At 37.4% G+C, this 22,057-nt stretch overlaps 1 long non-coding RNA gene across 1 annotated transcript in view; it reads left to right on the plus strand.

Annotated features, from left to right (window-relative positions):
- Positions 1-21,324, plus strand: part of LOC309631843 — a 187,506-nt gene extending 166,182 nt beyond the window's left edge. Inside the window, exon 2 of the long non-coding RNA XR_014246604.1 lies at positions 21,145-21,324. This is a non-coding gene — a long non-coding RNA (uncharacterized lncRNA). The remainder of the gene's footprint in view (positions 1-21,144) is intronic.
- The last annotated feature ends 733 nt before the right edge of the window (positions 21,325-22,057 follow it).

A 22,057-nucleotide genomic window follows, 5' to 3' on the forward strand; every position in this document is an offset into this window, starting at 1 on the left:
TCTGACAAATATCACAAGATCACATAACCCAGAAAAATGGTCTAATATTTTTATCGTGAACTCTCTGGCACAGCTTTAAAATACTTTTTTCTCTAAAATTTTTAACATTTTACTACTTGATTGTCTCTCCATTTAATGAAAATTTGGTAGTACCATTTTCTATAAAGAGAATTAAAAAATACAGTCTGTTCTGCAGCACAGTTGACTGAAACTTGTTTTTTATTAATAATAATTTTGACCAGATGTCAGATGAAAAACCAGTTCTTCACTTATAATTGTAACACGTTTGATGGTTGCAATCCTTTTCCACAGACTGGCTCCAGGCTCCATGTATTTTGAGCTCTATTCTCCCTCACTACCTATATACCCAGAGGCTGGGGTACTCTAGGATGTATTCGTATTGCAATAGGACCTTTGGCACAGAACCTTCAAGGCACAATGTTTAGTGAGTTGGCACAACAGGCAGTAGGACTCCTGGAAGCCACTCCCACACCTGACAGCCAGCTACACCTTATAAAGACATCCTATTGAAGCCAAACTAAGTGTATTCTCAACCCAAATTCCCATTAGAACCCCAAATGCTGGCAAGTACTCCAACACTACCAGACTTGAATTAAAAGAAGTTAAAAGAGATGGCCATCTTAACTGATAGTGCATGAAATATATTACTTGTACAAACTGCGTACAAACATATGATCATATTGTGGTAAGCTGAATAACAGCTGCCCAGCATGGCTATAGCCTAATCCCCAGGCCTGTGCAAATCCAACTTTATGGAAAAGGAGACTTTGCCTATGTGATTCAATTAAGCATTTTGAGATGGGGAGATTATCTTGGATTATCAGGAAGTGGGCACAATGAGTCCTAAGTGTTCTCATAAAAGGGAGGCAGAAAATCAGAAAAACAGAATGCAACATAAGGATGAAAGCTGAAGATTAGAACGATGAGAGGAAGGGGCCAAGAACCAAGGAACAAAGGCAGCCTCCAGAAGTTAGAAAAAGCAAAGAAACAGATTTCCAACCAAGAAGCCTCTAGAAGGAACACAGCTCTGCCAACCCTTTGGTTTTAGACTTCTGACCTCTAGAATTGTAAGAGAATAAATGTGTGTTCTAACCCATTATACGGTCATTTGTTATAGCAGCAATAAGAAACTAATACACATGTGTATGCCTTGCTGGGTCCCTTCCAGGGCTTTAAAGGAAGCCCAGGCTGGTGAGGGGTTCTGAAGCATAAGCTTCATTGCAGCACCCATACACCAAAAAAAAAAAAAAAAAAAAAAAAGTAGATGCTTCCATGAAGAAGCCCTAAGCCCTGGGAGATAGTCACGGTGGAGAAGTGCCCTGTGCCAGCTAGTAACATGGTGCCCCTTCAAGCAATACATTTTGTTTGGTATAGATATAAGAACAAAACTCAGTGCTGGTCCCAGCAGGCTGGCTTTAAGGCTGAGAAGAAAGGCAGCCAGGGGCAATACTACTCTGAACAATTTAGTTCTAATTCAGTGTGCCTGCCTCATTCCTCTAAACACATGCTCTGCAGTTAATTTACTGGCATGCCTTAGAAGGCAGCTGCTCCAGCAAGTTCCCCTCAGAGGATTCTTCCCCTTGTCAGGTGGCTCACTGAAGTATTTCTTTTAACCAAATACATTTCCCTGGGAGAAATGATGGTGATTTCTTTCCCCAAACTCATTATGTTTCCAGTTATATTTTAGTGGCTTTTGTGGTCTGACTTCCCAAGCAGTTGCCCTGCTGGCCGTCTACTTAACTCTGTTATGGAGGCCATCATAGAAGCCCGTGCCCACCTCAATTCTTGCCATTTTGGATGACTCTTAGGAGAAATGAGTGTGGTTTAGAGAAGAGAGCAATATCTTGGGAGTAAACCAGAGAGTCCAAATCTGCTTCCGCCACTTACAGTGTGTCTGCTTAACTACCCTGAGCCTCAGCAGAACCACCTTCAACTGAGACTAATAATATTTACCACCAACATGTAATGAGGATTAGAATTAATCACAAGGACATCTCTAGTTTGCTATAGGCACCTAGAGGCTAGAGGACGGGCTGACTGCCAAACAACCTACAGTGTACCCCACCAGAAAGGAACCCCACTGTTCCTTATAATCGAGCAAAGTTCAGGACTTTTGTTCCATAGTTTTATGAAGAGACTTCTCTAAACAAATAATAAACAAACAGCTAGATGTGAGCTCTAATCCAAGCCACATTTACAGTTTACCCAGCTCTTAAGTGTTCAGTTAGGTGAGCCAATATTATTTAAGCCAGTTTGATTGTTTTCAAGTTATTACAACTGAAAGCTCCCTAACCAATCATGGTAGACATAGAGTTGGACTGGGCTACTTCCCCTTCAAGGAAGGACTTGTTGCCCCCGATGCAGGGAGTGTTGTTGGTGAAGAGTCAGCTGTCAGCCCTTCAAGGATTGTTTCCAAAGTAGAGAACTGCCTCACCCAAAGTCAAGCTCTTCTGGAGCAGGCAATATCTGGTGACTTGCTGAGGTGCAGCCATTTGGACCTAACTCTGGACAACTCTGAGTGGTCATTTAAGGTCCAGAGCTCCCTGTGGGGTCAGCAATGGCTGTTGTTCAGGCCTGCAGTGCAGCTGTACCTCTCCTCCTTCCAAATCCTGTTTCACCTCCTTCCCTAATAAACATCCTGAACACTAAACTCTCTCTCAGAGTCTGCTTCCCGAAGGACATAAACTGTATCGCTGATAAACCACCAACACTCAACTGTCCAATAAACATTAGCGGACAGTTTATTAAGAGTAATACACAATGTTAGTAGTCCTAAAACAGAATCTTGCTGAGGGCAGAGATTTTTTTATTGATTAGCTATAATCAGCACCAAGAACAGTGCCTAGCTACTCACGCATTTATCCAACAAATTGCGATTCACTGTCTTCTATATGCCTTGATATTTAGAACACAGTTAGTGAATAAACAAAGAAATGGATGATTGAGTGAAATATTAAGCTCTTCCTCCACAGATGCAAACAACTTTAGTTAAATCATTTGAAAGCAAGGGCAGTATTTTAAACTTTTTCACGGTCCTCTTCTTTCTCCACATGAAGCTATTCTCCATTCTTTTCACTTTCTATAAATCAGGGTGTATAGGGTAGTCTGCATATACTTCCCTGATTGCCCACCTTATTCACTACCAATCTTCCTCCATAATAATTATCTGAATAGTGTTAAACTTCCTCCTGTGAGTCCCACATGGCATGAAACCTAACAGGTACGTGTTGACTGATCATTTCTTCTGCTGACATTCCAGTTCAATTTACATTTAAGATAGGTCTCTACTCTTCTTTTGCTTTCATCCCACATTCCAGGATGAACATTTTGAAGAGGATGACACACAGACGATGAGATCCTGGATTGAGGATTCAGTCTTACATAGCTTTATACTCTCAGAGTCTAGCACAGCATCTGATACAGAGAAGGTCCCCCAGATGTCCCAAATTTAACCCCTCTTATGATGGTAAAGAGTGGAGAAAGTTGCTTAGTTTGACTAGCACTTCTTTCCAGTGGGGAGGAGCATGACCGCTGTGGTTAAATAATATTCATTGCTAGTAGTTACAAAGCACTTACTTGAATGTCCAACACTGTACCAAATACTGTAACTGGATTATTTTCTCACAAAAACCATGTGAAATAAAGTTTTATTATTATATTAAATGTGAGAATGTATCTGAGGAAGTTAAAGTATATAACCTAAGATCAAATAACTAGTAAGAGCAAAGTAAAGATTCAAAACAAGTCTATCATTAGTCCATTCTTAACTTCTAATATAACAAGCTTCTTCAGATGATGTAAATGTACTGTTTCGTAAGTGAACCCTTAGAATATCAGAAAGTAGAAAAAGACCATAAAATTTTGAATATATATAAAGTATACATATATATTTGAATTATTATTAATTCTACTCACCTTAGTTAATCTATGAAATTAAGAGTTGGTTTGATTATGTCCACTCTATGGGAAATAATAGGTGAAAATATTTTTCCACCATCGTAATTATCTTATCATTTTCTCTGACTTAGACTATTTTATTCACTAATTCAACAGATATTATTTGAATGTCTAATGTGTTCTGGGCTCTACTCTAGGTACCAGGAAACAAAAATCATAAGGTATAACCTTGCCCTCAAGGAGTTTATTGTCATGTTAAGACAAAAATCAACACATAAACAAGAAGTCCTAAGATAATATGACAAATGCCAGATTTGAGGGACTGATTATTCCTCTCTGATTGAAGCACAGAGAGGAACGACTAACTTTTGGGGGGTGCAAGGTGGGTTGAAACAAGGAATCCTTCACAAATAAGGTTCCCCTTTAACTGTCTGAGGGATAAATAGGAAATAGGTGGGTGAGGGAGTACCTAGAAAGTACATTCAGGCAGGGGGTCAACACAGACAAAGGCATAGAAGCCTGATCTAACAGTATATTTAATAATATGAGTATACATTTCAATATTGCTTAAAGCAAGTGTTTGGGAGGGATAAAAATGGGGAGATGACAGGGTCCAGCAGGAGGTGGGGGCCAAAAGGCAAGAGGCTGCTGGGAAAGTAACCATGAGTGCCGAGCACTTCTTGTCAAGAAGTTCAGATGCTCTTCTATGAAGAATAAAGACCTATGGAAGGATTGCCAAGCAAGTGATTGATAGGACTGTGTTTTCTGATCAGTATTTCAGAAAGATCCCTCTGGCAACAGTGTTAAGGATGGACTCGAAGGGCCCTCAGGTTGGAAGCAGAGTTCATCAGGAGGTTATTATGGGGGTCCAACCTGGACATGGTGTAAGTCCAGCCAGGCATTGGCAGCTGGGATGAAGAGGATGGCATTTTTGATAAGTATAGGAGGCATAACTACTGGATTGTGGAACTAACTAGATGAGATGGATGACTGGAGAAAACCAAGGTTCCTGACTTGGGTAATAGCCAACATTTGTTATAAGACAGGAGGAGGGGATTGAGCGGAGGGGAGAGAGATAATGATGCATACTGAGCTTAGGTGTTTGGGAGACATCCCCAGAGAGATGTACAAGAGGCAGAAGAAATGATATTAATGATAAATATAATCATTTATGTGGCACTATTCTCAGCATTTCATATATATTAACCCTTCCAATCATTAGGCAACCTAATGAGAAGGAACTAAATCGCAAAGAGGTAAGTAACTTACGTGCTCGCACAGCTGGTACAAGGCTTGACTAAAGCCATCTTGTTCCAAAGCTTACATTTTATCAAGGACTTTTGGAGATTATTGAACTTTTTTGTGTAGGAGGTGTTATATTCAGATTTCTTTTAAGGAAGACTATTCTGTCCGCTGTGTGAAAAAAATGGCTACTTGGGCAATACTGGAAAGAGGAGATGAGTTCCTTCATCCAAAAGGTTAACACAATTGCAAACTGGCAGGGCTTGTTTGTGATGGGTGTTGTACCATTTGTTACAACAGGGCAAGAAGAATTTGAGATGGAGCCAAACACAGACCCTGGCACAAAGTCTACATATAATACATCTTAGTCTCTCCCCACTCATTTCTATTTTCCTTCATTTCTCGTCTTAATAAAAAAAATGATAAAGTCCCTGCATCATTCACAATATAGCACTGCCTCTCAGAAATAAGTGTGGGTCTCTGGAGAGAGGATGAACAGTTTTGGATATGTACATTTCAGAATTATCAAATACACAGGTGGCAGTTAAATCTTTGAACATAGATGAAATTCACACTCTCTGATGTATTCTTTCCCCCGATACTAACACACACACACACACACACACACACACGGAGGTTCATGAGTAGTCTCAACATATTTGAATGAGGCAAATGAATTTGGCCAAAAGAGGATTACTTGGCCTGAAAACAACCATTCTCTGTGAGAGTTTTGAGGGATACATTTGACATCTCCCGGTATAGTACAACCTTCCTTTGTCCTTTGATCTTGTCAGACCTCCCTGTTCCTCATTTTGCAACCTCATGGTAAGCCTGGTAAAAGGTAAAACTTTAAAATGCTTGCTTTAAATAAAAGCATAATGTTTGTTTAGCAGGAATGTTGTAGCATGCTACAGAGTGCACAGTATATTGTAGTAAAAATACTAATCAGAAGTGAGGAAAGTAAAGTCCGTTAAGATACTTTTTTGGTGAATCATTTTATAGTGATAATATCAAATATAAAATTATGTTATACCGTAAAGGATCTTTCTCAAGCTTGTGTTAAATTTTCTGGTTTATAATTTTTAAACAATTAAAAGGCTATAAGGGTAAAAAACACAGTGACAGTAATTATTAAGATATAACTGAAATCATTAACCTCTACCATACCTAAGCAGTTTCAAAATGTCCCCATATTTCAACACATTTTGTTTGCAGATCTTTAATATAAAGGTTGCTTTTCTAATACATATAAGGAAACCACCTTACTACCAGTTATAAGGGCAAGTAAGCATCCTGAAAAACGTAATCAATTCAGTGATACGGGATGCTACATTAATGTTGTTTTGATGTTATTAAGCCTGAAAATTGACCTCCCTCCAGAAACTCTGCAACACTTCTCTCCTTTCCTGGGACAGAGTACTGATAAAGGCCTCAGTTTCCCCCTTCAATTCCACACTTAGGTTAGGTCATCATCGACATTAGGTTTTGTAATGATGTACTTTACTACCCACCCCTGCATTTCTTTATGTTGGACGTGAGGATGCCTTAGCCTAATCATCCAAGTAGCGTTTCCTCTCAGATCAGGCACTAAACTCCTCAATCTGGGGAGGGAATCAAGAAGCTTTAGACTGATAATTTAATAGCACAGGATCAAACTACAGAATCAGTATTTCTTTCATTCATTTGAAACAAAAAATCCCCACTTGACCCCATCCCAAGTCCACTGCACAGACGCACTCCCACTGCTTCTCTCAGTGGCCGTTTATCATCTGACTTCTCCCTGCTCTGACCAGGCCCATCTCTCTCCATTCCCCACACCTGTCTCAATGCCCTCAATACCTCGACATTCATGAAGGCAGGCGTAATTCTATTTACACTTCTCCGTGCCCAGAAGTAAATATTTTTTATTAATTAACCATTTAAAAAAATTAAATGAAGAGGGTTCTGTCTTGTTTCTGCTGTCCTTGAAGGAGCTGTGGTCCTCACTCTGAACCCCTGTCATTGGCTAGGACTGTACAACCTGCTTCTGGGTTTCCCTTTCTCTTGAATCTTCCCCCTCTTGCCCTCTGCTTAGAGGTGTAGCTGGCTTCAGGAAATTAGGCCTATCTGGTCAGATCCAAACTCATTTTGACAGATAATTAACCTTCCATCTCATCCCATTTAAAGAAAAGTATTTCATTGATTGCTTCTCTAAAATTTGAATGGTGTTATGTTTTCCTGCATTGGTTCAGTCCTGTCTATTTGAGTGTTATGACCACAAAGATGTTCCACACAAAAGACACATGGGTTTGCAAGTGGGAGGGGTTTTCTTTGTCATATTAGTGGGCTACTAGTTTTTTTTTTTTTTTTTTTTTTTTTTTTTTGGACTACTAGTTTTTATCATAGTAGTCTTCCCTGACCTTACGCCTACTTTCCCTGCAACAAAGAAGACACATGCTGTCTATTTTCCTCAACACCCCCCTTGACCACTCTTGTGACTTAACTTCCAATCATGCATGGCATCTCTACTTCTCTCCTTATTTAAGTTGGCATCAGCACTTCCCTTATAGCCAAGCAACCAGGGTGCCTGTCCCTGGGCTCCCAGCTTTACTAGGCCCACTCTTGCCCACCTCCAGCTTCACCCTTCCCTGCAGGGCAAGGAATCATTGGGGCCAAGCATTCATACCTCTCAACACTCCACAATCCCATTTCTATATCTATTTCCAAATACAAGGGGACATGGAATTTCCTGCCCAAGTGGCTGGAGTATTCACTTGTATGTGTGAGGCTATGCACAGAGGGAAAGAGGGTCCCAACAGGAGGGGAAGGAGGTTGTTCAGCCAGGATCCTCCATTTGATTTGCCCTCTTGCCCGAGGACCACAAATCTTAGAGGTGGACCTGATCAGCCTAAGTATGATGCTCATTCATTTATCCTCCCCCCGCCCCAAATTATCTCCCAGCTGCTCTGCAACAATGCTTTCTCAACACAGCAGCCAACTGCAAATGAGATCTTAGCATTTTCCTACTTATAACAATCCATTTGCCTTCCCTTGAACTTACAGTGGCCTCCAAGATCTCATCTTCCACCATCTGTCCTTTACTCCCCATGTTCCATCCACAAGGACATCCTCTACCAGCTCAGTCCTTCCTCAGAATGTGTTCCTCCCTCTGTCCCAGATCTTCACAAAAATGGCCCTTCTCTCTTGTTCAAGCTCTGTCCCAGAATACACCTTCTCAGGTAGGTCTTCCATGGCCACCCAATCTAACAATACTCAACAATATCCCCGTTGTTCTATAACTCATCACACTAATTTTTATAGCAACAATAATGATCTTAAAATTTTGCATTTAAGAATTTGTTTTCATTATTTGTCTCCCAGCTGTAAAATGTAAGGCTGCACAGTAACAAGAGTCTTGCCCATTGTGTTTATGGATCTATCTCATTGCCATGAACAGAGCCTAAAGCATGGTAGACATTCAATAAACACTTGTTGAAGGAAGGAGGGAGACAAGGAAGAAAGAAAAGATAAAAGGTAGGGAGAGGAAAAAGACAGATGCCAGTAGGGAGGGTCTAGGATCAGACAGAAGCAGAGATCAGCCTCCCAGAAAATATCTGATGCCTCCTCATTCCACACTGTAAAAATGAATGAATGAATAAATGAACGATTCAGACGTGTCTCTTAAAATAGGCAGGGCATTTGTCTATTGGAAGATGGAGACATAAAATAGACAGACATCCCTAGTGCCCTGTGTCAGCTGAGAAATAACAAAAATGAAAACAGATTTACTCAGTGCCTGGTTGTCCCTTCTTGGTTCTCATTTCTTGGTTTCCTTCATTTCTATGCCACAACCCTTTCCTAATCGGTGGTATGCTTCAGGAATTTCTCCAAAAAACTAGTCTTTAGAAGAAAATCTATTCTGCTGTGATTCATATATTCACAACCAATTCATCAAATATTTATCAAACTTGTACTATGTGCTAGGCACTGTATTGGTGTGCGATGTTTTTCCACCCCTGACGGTCTGCATGGTTTTATTACTACATAGTGAACATACACAAGGTAGGAATTAGTTTTCTGAAAGACAGCGTGAATGCCAGGAAGAAGGACACTGAGGAAGAGGACCAGGCTAATAAGGACACTTACTCCAATGAAAGCCTCTGCCTGCCAGGTAAGTCACATACTCTAGGAGACAGAGATAGGGTTCTGAACTCTGCATGAAACTTGGTGGGTAAAGAAGAGTTTTGTTGTTGTTGTTGTTTTTAATTTTTATTGGAGTAGAGTTGATTTACAATGTTGTGTTAGTTTCAGGTGTACAGCAAAGTGATTCAGTTATACCTATACATATATCCACCCCTTTTTAGATTCTTTTCCCATATAGGCCATCACAGAGTATTGAGTAGAGTTCCCTGTGCTATTCAGTAGGTCCTTATTAGTTATCTATTTTATATATAGTAGTGTATATATGTCATACTGAGTGAACTAAGTTAGACAGAGAAGGACAAATATCGAATGATATTGCTTATATGTGGAATCTAAAAAATGGGGGGTACAAATGAACTTATCTACAAAACAGAAATAGAGTTACAGATGTAGAAAACAAACTTATGGTTATCAGGGGGCAAGAAGGGGGAGGGATAACTTGGGATATTGGGATTAACATATACACACTGTTATATACAAAAAAAGAAGAGTTTTAAGGATAAACACTATATATTAAGTAGCAGCATGGCTACAATTGTGAAAATGTAACTGTACAGGGTAAGAAGAGATTAAAGTCACATGTGAGTGCTGAAATTGGACAGTAAGTGGCAATAACACTTCAACATAGAACCTATTCCCTATGTTCTCCCGTCTATAACAGTGTTATCAAGAGAAGACCAGTAATCAGCATTATGCTAGAACTTCAGTTTCTACCTTCAATTCTCGTATTACTCTCATTTATTACTGTCAATACAAGAGGGTCCCTTTACAGGTCTTGGGATTTTTTTCAGAATCAATAAGAGACATCCAATCTGTTTTATTCCACAAAAGACAGAAAGAAAAAGAGAGAGAGCGAGAGAGAGAAGAAAACAATGTGAGGAAGGGAAGAAGGAAATTACAATGATTGTTAGAACTGAAAAAACAATGACTATAGCAAAAAACAAAAAACCAAAAAAATCAAGGTGTAAGCCTCTGTCAAAAATAATAACATATATACCATACTCTTCTTTTATCCCATTGGAAAGTTCAAATACAAATTACTTTACTTTTAATATTAATATTATTCTTAATATTACTTCAGTAGATGTTCAAAATTAGCTGAAGAGAGAATTCACCCAAATCAACTTTACTATTCAGCTTAAGTTGCAATATATATATATAGTTTTCTAGATGCTGGAGTTAACACAGAAATGAGAGCACCTGAGGTAAAGGAAAAGTGACAAGAAACATGGCTGAGTTCAGCAACAAGATTCCAGGTGTCTGTACGATAGAATTTATGACTTTCTGCTATAAAGACAATGAGAAGGTAAATGCAATAAGGGCATGGTTTTGACTAAAGTAATGTCACTTATTCATTCATTTGACAGAATATCCTTCTGACAGCTAGTATTATAGAAGTCGCAACCAAAATGTCTTTTACAAAATTCTCCCACAAGAAACAGATTCTATTCAATTTTGTAAAATAATATATTATGAAGCTCTTATATTTATATCTAAATTTGTATTCTGTTGATTTGTATCAACAGAAATTTTGATAATGTTTAAAATGTTTTAATGCTATGGAAGAAATGAATGATTTTAAGCCCAGTTGACTTTAACTAAACAATATAATTGAAGAGAAACCTGGCAATATCTATTAAAATTAAAATTCAGATAGCAATAACTCTCCTGAGATTTTTTTTTTACTGCAGTAAAAGCACACACACCCATGCACACACAGGTCTGTGAGTAGGTGAATGGTTGAAAAAACTGACATATCTATGTCAAGGAACATTATGTAGCTAGTAAAAAGAGTGAGTATAATCTGTACCTATTGACCAAAAGTGATACGTATAATATACTTTTAACTAAAAATCTAAAGTTGGAGGACAAAGTTTATGCTGTTCTTTCATCTTAATAAAATCTCAAACAAAATAATAATGAATATATGAATTTGTGTATGTATTTGTATATATTTTGAGAATGATGTGAAATGACATACACATTGTCAAAAATTGTTAGCACAGGAAGGTAAGAATTAAGAGGAACTGTAGTGATTAACTTTTTCTCTACTGTTTAAAAAGCAAGTTTTGTTAAATGAATAATGAACCCTGTTTTGAAAAAGGAAGAAAATTTCCTAGATATTTTATTGAAAGGTCTTTTAATAAGATATTTAATGTACCTTTAAAACATCAGTGTTGTATTCTCTATTAAACTTTAAACGGTCTCTGAGAAGAAAAGAGTACCATAAGTGAGTCCTGATGGACACATGAATTAATAAAGTGACTCTCTGATCATCCAGGACATGACTCCAAGGCTCATGCACTTATAAGGAATGAGTTGTAAAACCATAACCATAGAGCAAGCATTGGAATTTTGCCAATTTTCCATTTAAATTATATTATAGATTGAAAATGGTGTGACTTTGTTTTACAGGAGCAATTATTGTAGACCACTTGAATATTGATTTATTTTAAGATTCTGATTCTGTGGCAATAAACTATAATCCCATTTCACCTGGGACTGGAAAGGAAGTCTTACAGAAAGTTCATGATGCTGCACTGATGGAAAAAATGCCATATGTAAGTCACTTGGTAATAATCCTTTTTTTGTCATCTCCATTAAAAATGTTCTAAAAATGTTCTAAAATTTTAATCTATGTTCTAAAATATGCATTTAAATTGAAAGCATCAGCACTTTGAACCTAGAACAACCAAGTTGTGGTACCCTGTTCATTAATGGAAAATGATATTTATTTCTCCATATATTTATTTCTGGATTTAGAGGGAAATTTTCAACTGCTCAAAGGAGTTATATCCAGAGCAGTATAGATTCTGTCATATATTTTAAAAACTTTTTCACTTGAAACTTGATAATAAAGAATAAATATATCCATCAGGATCCTGTTGCTTTTGGTAATAGCTAAATTAAACAGAAGTCAGATTTTCTCAATCAATTCTTGATATCTGCATCTCCACCTCATAGTGCTTAAATTTATGGTTATGTGACATTCACTTTGACTGAGTGCTGAAGCTGTGGAAATGAACCAGATATGCTAATGAATGTTGAACAATAAGATCTTTGAGGGATAGAAGGGCAGAAGCATTTTTCAATGTATGTGGTATAAATACTTACACTATGGCCAAATTCAAGCTACCAAATATTTTAAAACCAGGTGGCAAATTTCCTAAAATTTTAATAGTCAGCTCTTGCAAACCAATACAAGCCAGCTCCAACACATCATCCAAGTGTACTATAAGGTCATCCCAACTGTCCAACAGAGATGATCATGCTGATAAGAAGCAAATGGCAGCCTCCATCTGGTGGAGCATTTGGCTTGGTGAGAAAATGTGATTCTTCCTATCATCTCCCACATAGCCTGCTCAATGACCCTGTACTAACCAAGGTGATTTCCCATTCTTATTGTATATATGGTACCTCAAGGAGTCCCAGAACACAGATAATTATTAAATGCTCACAAGACATGATTATTAATGATATAATAATGATGGCAATAGCTAGTTTTCACAATCCAAAGAGAAAGCACTTGGGAAATGTGACTACAAATATGTTTGCTATTTACTGAGAAACTAAAAATATGTTTTTACTTTGTCAGCAAGTGTTTTATACAAAAGCATAACCCTGAAACTGAAGCCAAGGGCAAGACAATTTGTCATACAGATTCCATATTTAAGATCCTACTTTGCTTTACCTAAAAGCAATCCTTATTCTACCTTGAACTTGGCTTTGATTTATCTCATAAAATCTACAAGAAGAGGTCAAGCAAAACCATTAACTAATCCAAAGAAAGGAAACAATTAAGAGCAGTACTTAGGGAATGGTGAGACAGGTACTATAACCAGTTAAGCAAAGGAAACTTTTGTAAGAAAAACAGAATTTTCTATCTCTATCACCTTTGCATTACAAAATTTCTTCTCTTATTTCAAGACCATCTTTCAATCTAGTAGCAGGCTTATATTCTAATTAAGTTACCTTCTTAACACAATTGAATTAAGGACTTATTTTTAATTGCAATGTATTATCACTTATTAAAATACTTATCATAGTAATATGTAAAAAGTGCCAATCACTATTCTTGATCTTTTAATATACATTATCTCTAATATTTTTGGTAAAAATGCCAGAAAACTGTTATTTTTCCCTATGAGTAAGTGGAGGAAATCTGAGTTTGGAGAAATTAACTAACATTTAAAATCACACAACCAGTAAATATATCACTGCCAGGATCTGAATTCAGGTCTGTCTATTTTGATAGTCTACACTATATTTTCCATATTTTTTAAATAAGAGAACTCTTGTTTTCTGCATTTCTGAGATTTGCCTTTGTTTAATGGTATTTGATCGTCTAAATCTCCCAATAGTCAACATCACTTCCAATACACCATAAACTCCAAGACATGAAATCCTACAGCAATGATGGTACTGGTGTTAAGGAATTATCTGTGTCTGCTGATGCTTGTCTGCACAAAGAAGTGAGGAGAGTAATGTGAGGTACAATCCAAAACTTGAAGTTAACCACAGGAATTTAACGTAATTTTAAACTCAGAAATAAAGGATAAGTTCAACCATCTTTAAAAATTACCTGCCCTAAGGAATAGTCAGAAAACAGATAACTTCAGGCATATGAAAAAATGTAAGTTCATTAAGTTATTCAGGGTATAGTCTCAAGAATATATGACTATGTCCAAATATATGACGCTATTAAAGCAAATGAGGAGGAATAATGGTTGTAAGAAATAAATTTCAGCTGGCTATAATAACCATACTAGATCAGTGATCTATTGAATTATATTCTATCTTGTGGATATATTTGCATTAGAATCACTCTCTCTGGAGGCTGTAAAACAGCAAGTAGCTCAAACTAACTCAAACTTCCCAGTTTCTTTTTTCAAAATTGGTCAAAATAGAAAATCGAAACTGAAATTTCCAAGATCGGAAACATACCTTCCAGATCATTTGCAACAGCAAAAACTTTATGATTCTAACAAGCCTGAATGCTTTAGGGGGATTCATTGAACTAGCTACTAACCAAACTATCCACCTATCTAGACATTTTTTCAAACAATCATAGGAGAGAAGCCTTTATTCAGCCCATCAGAACCCTGTCGCTCTACTTTCACCATTTACTATGATGTTAGCTGTGGGCTCTATGTTGGCATCCCAGTCAGACTTGATCTTAATCATGCTCAGTCCCTTGCAATGAAATGGGAGAGTCTGTCATACAGAGTGAAGTAATTCAGAAAGAGAAAAACAACTACCATATGCCAACACATATATATGAAATCTAAAAAAAAAAAGGTTCTGAAGAAGCTAGGGGCAGGACAGGAATAAAGACGCAAAGGTAGAGAATGGACTTGAGAACACGGGGAGGGGGAAGGGTAAGCTGGGACAAAGTGAGAGAGTGGCGGTGACATATATACACTACCAAACGTAAAATAGATAGCTAGTAGGAAGCAGCCGCATAGCACAGGGAGATCAGCTCCGTGCTTTGTGCCCACCTAGAGGGGTGGGATAGGGAGGGTGGGAGGGAGACGCAAGAGGGAGGAGATATGGGATATATGTATACACATAGCTGATTCACTTTGTTATAAAGCAGAAACTAACACACCATTGTAAAGCAATTATATTCCAATAAAGATGTTAAATATATATATATTTTTTAAATCTTGAAAAAAAATAAAAAATAAAATAAAGTGTAACAAAAAACAATTAGACATGTAAACTTTGCAGAAAAATTGTTTGCCACTTCCCGCAATGTGAGCCAACACAATACAGGTTCTGTTCTCTATGTGCACTGGTTTTACAATGTATTAAAGAACTAGTAAAGTTTGAGAACCACTTGTCTTGTCCCACCATTCATTCCACAGATACTTAGCAAAATTTAGTGCCCTGTTAAGATCCTGGTAGTAAATTAGCATAAAGTCAGAATTACAGGCTAGGCCTTCTAATTGTCAGTTAGTTTCTCAATCAATAAATAAGTAATAAACAGGGCAAAATCTAAGTTAGTCTATGAAATACAAAGTTGAATAAGATACTTTTTTTGAGTACAGGAGAGTCAGAAAGGCAAATCAATGTCATAATACAGAGGGGCAATTAGTACAAAACTCTTGTGAAAAGGGAGTCACAAAATACACAAGGAAGAGATCAAGTGAGTTTTTTAAAGAGCTATAGATAAGAAGTATAATTTGAAGTAATTTAAATAGCGGATGTATTACCACACAGCAAAAGAGGGAGGTATTCAGGAGTAACCCAAGATCTGGAAGCAAGAAAAGCAACAAGTAACTGAAATATAACAAGAAGGTCAGAAAGGGCTGAATGAGACAGGAAACAGGGCTAGAACATAGAGAATGCTTTTCAAGACCCTTAAGCACCATGCTAGAAAACTTGGACTTAATTCTGTGAAAGGGGAAAACAGTCAAATGTTCAAGGACACATATCTGAGGCTGCGGTTCTAAAGTTCTCTCTGGCCACAGAGTGGAGGATGGACTGAAGAGAGTCACAGAGATGGAGGCAAGAAAACCACAAGAGAAGAGATTATGACAATAAATAAAAAGAGAAATTTAAGATCTGGATTTGTGTGGATATGGGAGAAGCTAGAAGAGAAAGGACTTCAGGATGACTCTGAGGTTTCTAACTGAACAATTGGATACAAGATGACACCACCAACTAAAAAAGCATAAGGAAAAGAAGAAATAACCTGCCAAGGAGTGGGGAGAGGATGAGGTCATGAGTTTTTCCTAAGTCTGAGGGCATCTGGGAATACACTGGTAGATACAGGCAACAGGCAGTTCTACCACCATCTTTTCATGTTTCCTTTTCTATTAACTTATTTTAGCTCCTAATATCCCTTAATATGTATTCAGTGAAGCTGGTCTTATTACAAGGATATTGCTGACCCCTTTGGGAGGGTGTCTGATGCTCTGAATTTAAACAACAATCCTTACTGTTCTTGAATGCTGTAGTTTTTGTGTTCTGTGAGCACCTTGCCCTTAGCTAGATCAGCAGAGTGAATCATAATTGCTTTTAACTATAAACAAAATAGTGCTTTTAAATGTAAACCACAGTACATTTGTTAAAATGTTTTCCCATAAAGAATTATAGATTCAAAGCCTGCATTTGCAAAAGTTAACAGAGAAACCCTTTGAATGGCTTTCAGTGAGTTTCTCATCAACCATGACATTTTATGGCTGATACTATATTATGTTTCTCAATGACATCGTTTCAGGCACTTCCATAACTAAATGTATGCTATAACCCATTCAGAAAATATTTCATTTAATTCAACATTTCATTTAGATGTTTGCAATTAAAAGTAGGAGTTAGTTTTATTTTGCCATATTTGAAACAATGAAGGTTGATGATGTAAAATGATATTAACACTATTGTGTTTAACTCTATAATATTCACATGGAAGCAATTTCTGCCTTAGGCTGCAAATATTTGTAATTAAAAGATAAGTCTGGGGCATGCATATCTTTATTTTTTATTTTTTAAAGAGTTTTTTGATGTGGACCATTTTTAAAGTCTTTATTGAATTGGTTACAATACTGCTTCTGTTGTTAAGTTTTGGTTTTTTGGCTGCAAGGCATGTGGGATCTTAGCTCCCCGACCAGGGATCAAATTGGCACTGCCTGCATTGGAAGGTGAAGTCTTAACCACTGAACCACCAGGGAAGTACCGTGGGGCATGCATATCTTTAAAATGACCCTCATTTTATGTCAAGAAATTAAATGTTTCCTTGTTTATCCTATTAGCATGCCTCAGAGCACCCTGGCATTAATCAGGAGGAATGTCAGACAACCATGAGTTGATTTAGAAATCATTTTATGTTTTTTAAAGGAGCATCTCAAGTTTCTTCTTTCAGCATTTTGACTTTGATTTACTTCACAGCTATCCTTGATTTTCATATTAGTTTTACACATACAATTCCTGCGCAAGAAGTCAGTAAAACAGGCATATTTTATGTAATGAAGCACAGAAATGAATATACTCTCATATTTTATTAGCAAAGATTGAATTGCTAATTAAAATTGTATTGTGTACATATTATATACAGTATTTTGTTACCTCTCATCCAGATTTCAAAAATCTGCTTCCACCTCATATCTCCACAATACAAATATCATATATTCTGGTCTATGAAAAAAAAAAGTGTTTTGAGCTAATTTTGCCTAAGAAGCAGAAGAGGATAAAACTCATTCACAAACTCCTCTAGATTTCAATGTCATCAGTGATTCCCTTGATTATCTTAGAGGGGATGGAGTACTTGATAAGTAGAACACATTTCTATCCTATCCTTCTGAGTGGGACCAGCTCTACACTGGTGTCAATTATTATAGCTGAAATTAGAGCTCATTTCACATTGGAACTTTTTTCCCTAAGACTTAGAGAGATTGTAACCTAATTATATAAGAAAACAAAGTTTAGAAATCATTGGGAATCCAAATCCTTTAATATGGCTCAGTGTCAGTAGTGAAAAATCTCATTTTGTAAACATTTTAAGGCAAATCATTCTCACTATCTCAATCAATACCAAGTAGGCATGTCCTACATCTTACCCAAAGTGAGACAACTTTAACAATACTCTCTAGAAAAATCCTCATGAAACTCCTCAAACAGGCTTTTTTCATCTTCCAAAGTTAAAGACCTTCAAGCAGAACTTTCAGAAATATTCTCATTTCTATATACAGCAAGTACATGGCAAGCAAATATTAAAACTGAGACTAAAGTCCAACTCCTTCTCTGAATCCATAGCCAGAATGTGTGTTCTTTACCAGTACTTGCTACTGTCTATAGTTGAGCTGAACTAGAAAAAGTGTAACTCATTTCTCAGCCTTCTTTGATCTTTTATCATGCTTTGACTCCACTGGCAGGAATAGTTAACTTAAAAAATAACTCTGAATCTTAACTTTAAAACTTAATATCACTTCTATGTTCGAGATGCACACACCATAACTTTAAATTTAAATATAAATTTAACGTTAAATTTAAATTTAAATTTAACGTTAAATTTATATTTAAATTTAACGTTAAATTTATATTTAAATTTATATATATATATTTTAAATTAATTAATTAATTAATTATTTTTGGCTGTGTTGGATTTTCATTTCTGTGTTGGGTCTTCGTTTCTGTGCAAGGGTTTTCTCTAGTTGCGGCAAGCGGGGGCCACTCTTCATCGCAGTGCGCAGGCCTCTCACTATCGCGGCCTCTCTTGTTGCGGAGCACAGGCTCCAGACACGCAGGCTCAGTAGTCGTGGCTCACGGGCCCAGTTGCTCCGCGGCATGTGGGATCTTCCCAGACCAGGGCTCGAACCCATGTCCCCTGCATTGGCAGGCAGATTCTCAACCACTGCGCCACCAGGGAAGCCCCTAAATTTATATTTTGATACATGTGTTAAATTGATTCAGTTCAGTTACCAAAAACAGCACACAATCAACAGCTTTTTCTAGTATGATGGCATTTATTATATGCGGTAAAATACAACTCAAATCAACAATCTGGCATCACAGAACAATGTCAACACTAAAATTATACTATTCAGAGAACTTTCTCAACCTTTTAGGTGGCCTGTACTAGTAATCTTAACTGGTCAGTTTGACTTCCTCCTGGTGTTTTTAAGAGCCAATTCATTCTGGCAGGCCAATTTGAAAATAGTTCTACTGTAATATGGACTTTGTTCATAGGACTCATGCAAATTTCTTTTTTTCTGTTTTTGGGAGGGGGTTAGGGTGATTTATTGATAACATCTGTCCTTAAATTTTCTTTAGGTTAAAATTTTCTCATCCATGTAATGTGGCAAGTAATTAAAGAGATTTAAAGCTCATTTTGCAGGAAAATATCAGTTATACCTACAGGCATTCCAAAGACTCACTGATGTGAGAAAGTAGATAAACCTTGTAGCAAGAAAACAATTTTGGTTTCCACATCTTCACAGCAGCATGCCAAGTCTGGCTCTTCAATGTCTGATAACTTAAGCATGTAGACCTCACATTAGTCATTAGACAGAATAGTGCCTCTTCACTTAACAGAATTCAGCTTGGAAGTGACTCCAGCCAAGCATAGGCTACTTCAGACTCGTAGTGATTGGAAGGGGCGGCATCATGTGTTCAGCACCCCAAGTTCTCAAAGCTTTACTCCTGTAGTAGATTACCAGGAAATCAGGTGTCCACACCATACTGTTTCGGCACTTTGCCATAACAAAGCTTTTTCTGCATTATGCATTAATGTTAAAGTCTCGGTTTCTGGGGAGAGTTGATAAAAGAAATGTACTTTTGTAGAATATATTCATGTGTCTTTTTGAATGTCACACTTAAATAAGGAGTGTATTATATTAACCAATTTCCTCTTAGTTTATCCTGGCCCTGTGTGCTTTTTTGAATGTAATTATTGGGGGAGGGAAAAGGAGGAAGAAACTCCCTATATAAATGAACATCCTCTCATTTATCAGATAATACTAACACTATTAATATTCATTGCTAATATTTATTGAACTATACTGAGCATTTGGTATGTACACAGCACTCTTTTAAGTGTCTGACATGTAACAATAGCTGCAATTCTCACAAAAGCCCCATGATGTAGGTACTATTATTATCCCCTCTTATACTTGAGGATTAGAGACGGAGAGAGAAAGTAAATAGTTTACTTATAGCTATTAAGTGGATGAGTCAAAATATCAACCCAGGAAATCTAAGAACTATATATCCCAATATAGGTCACTTTCTGCTTTGGTTTCCAGGAAATTCAGAGTTAACACTGAGTGCTTAACTGCTGTGAGCATTGTAGGTGCCTCATACTGTGTTTTGTTCTGTTCCTTTTAACTAGAATCCTGTGTTTACTTTTATAATCCACATCAAACAAATGTAGAGAGGAAAAGAGTTGCAAACCATAAATAACAAGTAAATCATATATATTTGAATGACTGCAAATTTCCCAGTGTGTTGTTTTTCCCATATGTTGTAGGTCCAATGTACTAACACAAATACCACAGTTGAATGTGTCCATTATGCTTGAATCAGTGTCTTCATAGATTTTAGCATCTGCTAAACCTTTTCTTTTGTTCATTACATTTTTGAAATAGGACCATGCCAGCTAAGTAATGTCTGGAAGCCTAATTTATTGTTAATTGATCAAGAAATTGCCTGAGGATAAGAAACATTCATCAAAAGCCTGCCACTTTGGGCTTCCCTGGTGGCGCAGTGGTTGAGAGTCTGCCTGCTGATGCGGGGGACACGGGTTCGAGCCCTGGTCTGGGAAGATCCCACATGCTACGGAGCAACTAGGCCCGTGAGCCACAACTACTGAGCCTGCGCATCTGGAGCCTGTGCTCCGCAACAGGAGAGGCCGCGATAGTGAGAGGCCCGCGCACCGCGATGAAGAGTGGCCCCCGCTTGCCACAACTAGAGAAAGCCCTCGCACAGAAACGAAGACCCAACACAACCATAAATAAATAAATAAATAAATAAAAAATTAAAAAAAGCTTGTCACTTAGAGCTTTGCCCAGAACGCATACTTTGCTCCCAGGCTTTAATTCTAAACATTTATGTCTCACTCAACTCATCTCTTCCATCAAGTGTGAAACATACGCACACAAATGCTCCACTATCTTCAAAATAAAAAGCCAACGTAGGTGATTAAAAAGCACACCATCGGGCTTCCCTGGTGGTGCAGTGGTTAAGAATCCGCCTCCAATGCAGGGAACATGGGTTCGAGCCCTGGTCTGGGAAGATCCCACATGCCACGGAGCAACTAAGCCCGTGTGGCACAACTGCTGAGCCCACGTGCCACAACTACTGAAGCCCACGTTCCTGGAGCCGGTGCTCCGCAGCGGGAGAGGCCACCGCAATGAGAAGCCCACGCACCGCAATGAGGAGTGGCCCCCACTTGCCGCAGCTAGAGAAAGCCCGCGCGGCAACGAAGACCCAACACAGCCAAAAATAAATAAATAAAATAAATAAATTTATAAAAAAAAAAAAAAAGCACACCATCTTGTTATTCTAATAACACAACTGGCTCCCATGGCAAGAAGTCAGAATTACACCCTCGGGAGGCTTTTGAACTATAATGAAATGAAATTAAACCCTATTCATTGCTAGTGATAGAAACCACCAAGACTTGTTTTTTTTTATTGAATTGCCTGTGATATTCCTGCTCACATAGCATCCCCTCTGAATAATTACAAGAGTAATCATGTTTGCTCTTTCTTTTTGAGCAGGTGGGTCTTTTCCAAATAGACTGTGTAACAAAAAAGTGATATCTGGTTTAAAGCATTTTAAAAAAATCCTGTCTTTTGAAATACTGCTTTCACCATTGTATTTGTCCAAAATGTTTATGCACATAAAATCTCATCTCCAAATGTAACTGTTTATGGTGATATGTGAATGCACAATGTACAACTGTAGAAATTCAGTCTCTACCATTTCCTCAATAGAAAAGTTAGAGAGTGATAAACTATCAGCTCAGAATTTCTTATAGAATGAGAACAGCAAATAATGCATAAATTATGCAGGAACATTTAAATTTCATTTTTATAATAAATTATATTGAACAGAGAGGAAAAATCATATTCAAGCATACTACATTGGGCTTAGTGGATGTGATTTGATATAATTAACAATAGTTTTCTTAAAACCTTTTCTATTTGATTATAGGGCAGAGACTGCATTTTATTAATCTATTATCTCCAACCTCCACAAGAACTAATACATGCAG

Source organism: Balaenoptera borealis, assembly GCF_965194805.1.
Source record: "Balaenoptera borealis genome assembly, chromosome: 7".
In the NCBI taxonomy this organism is placed as follows: domain Eukaryota; kingdom Metazoa; phylum Chordata; class Mammalia; order Artiodactyla; family Balaenopteridae; genus Balaenoptera; species Balaenoptera borealis.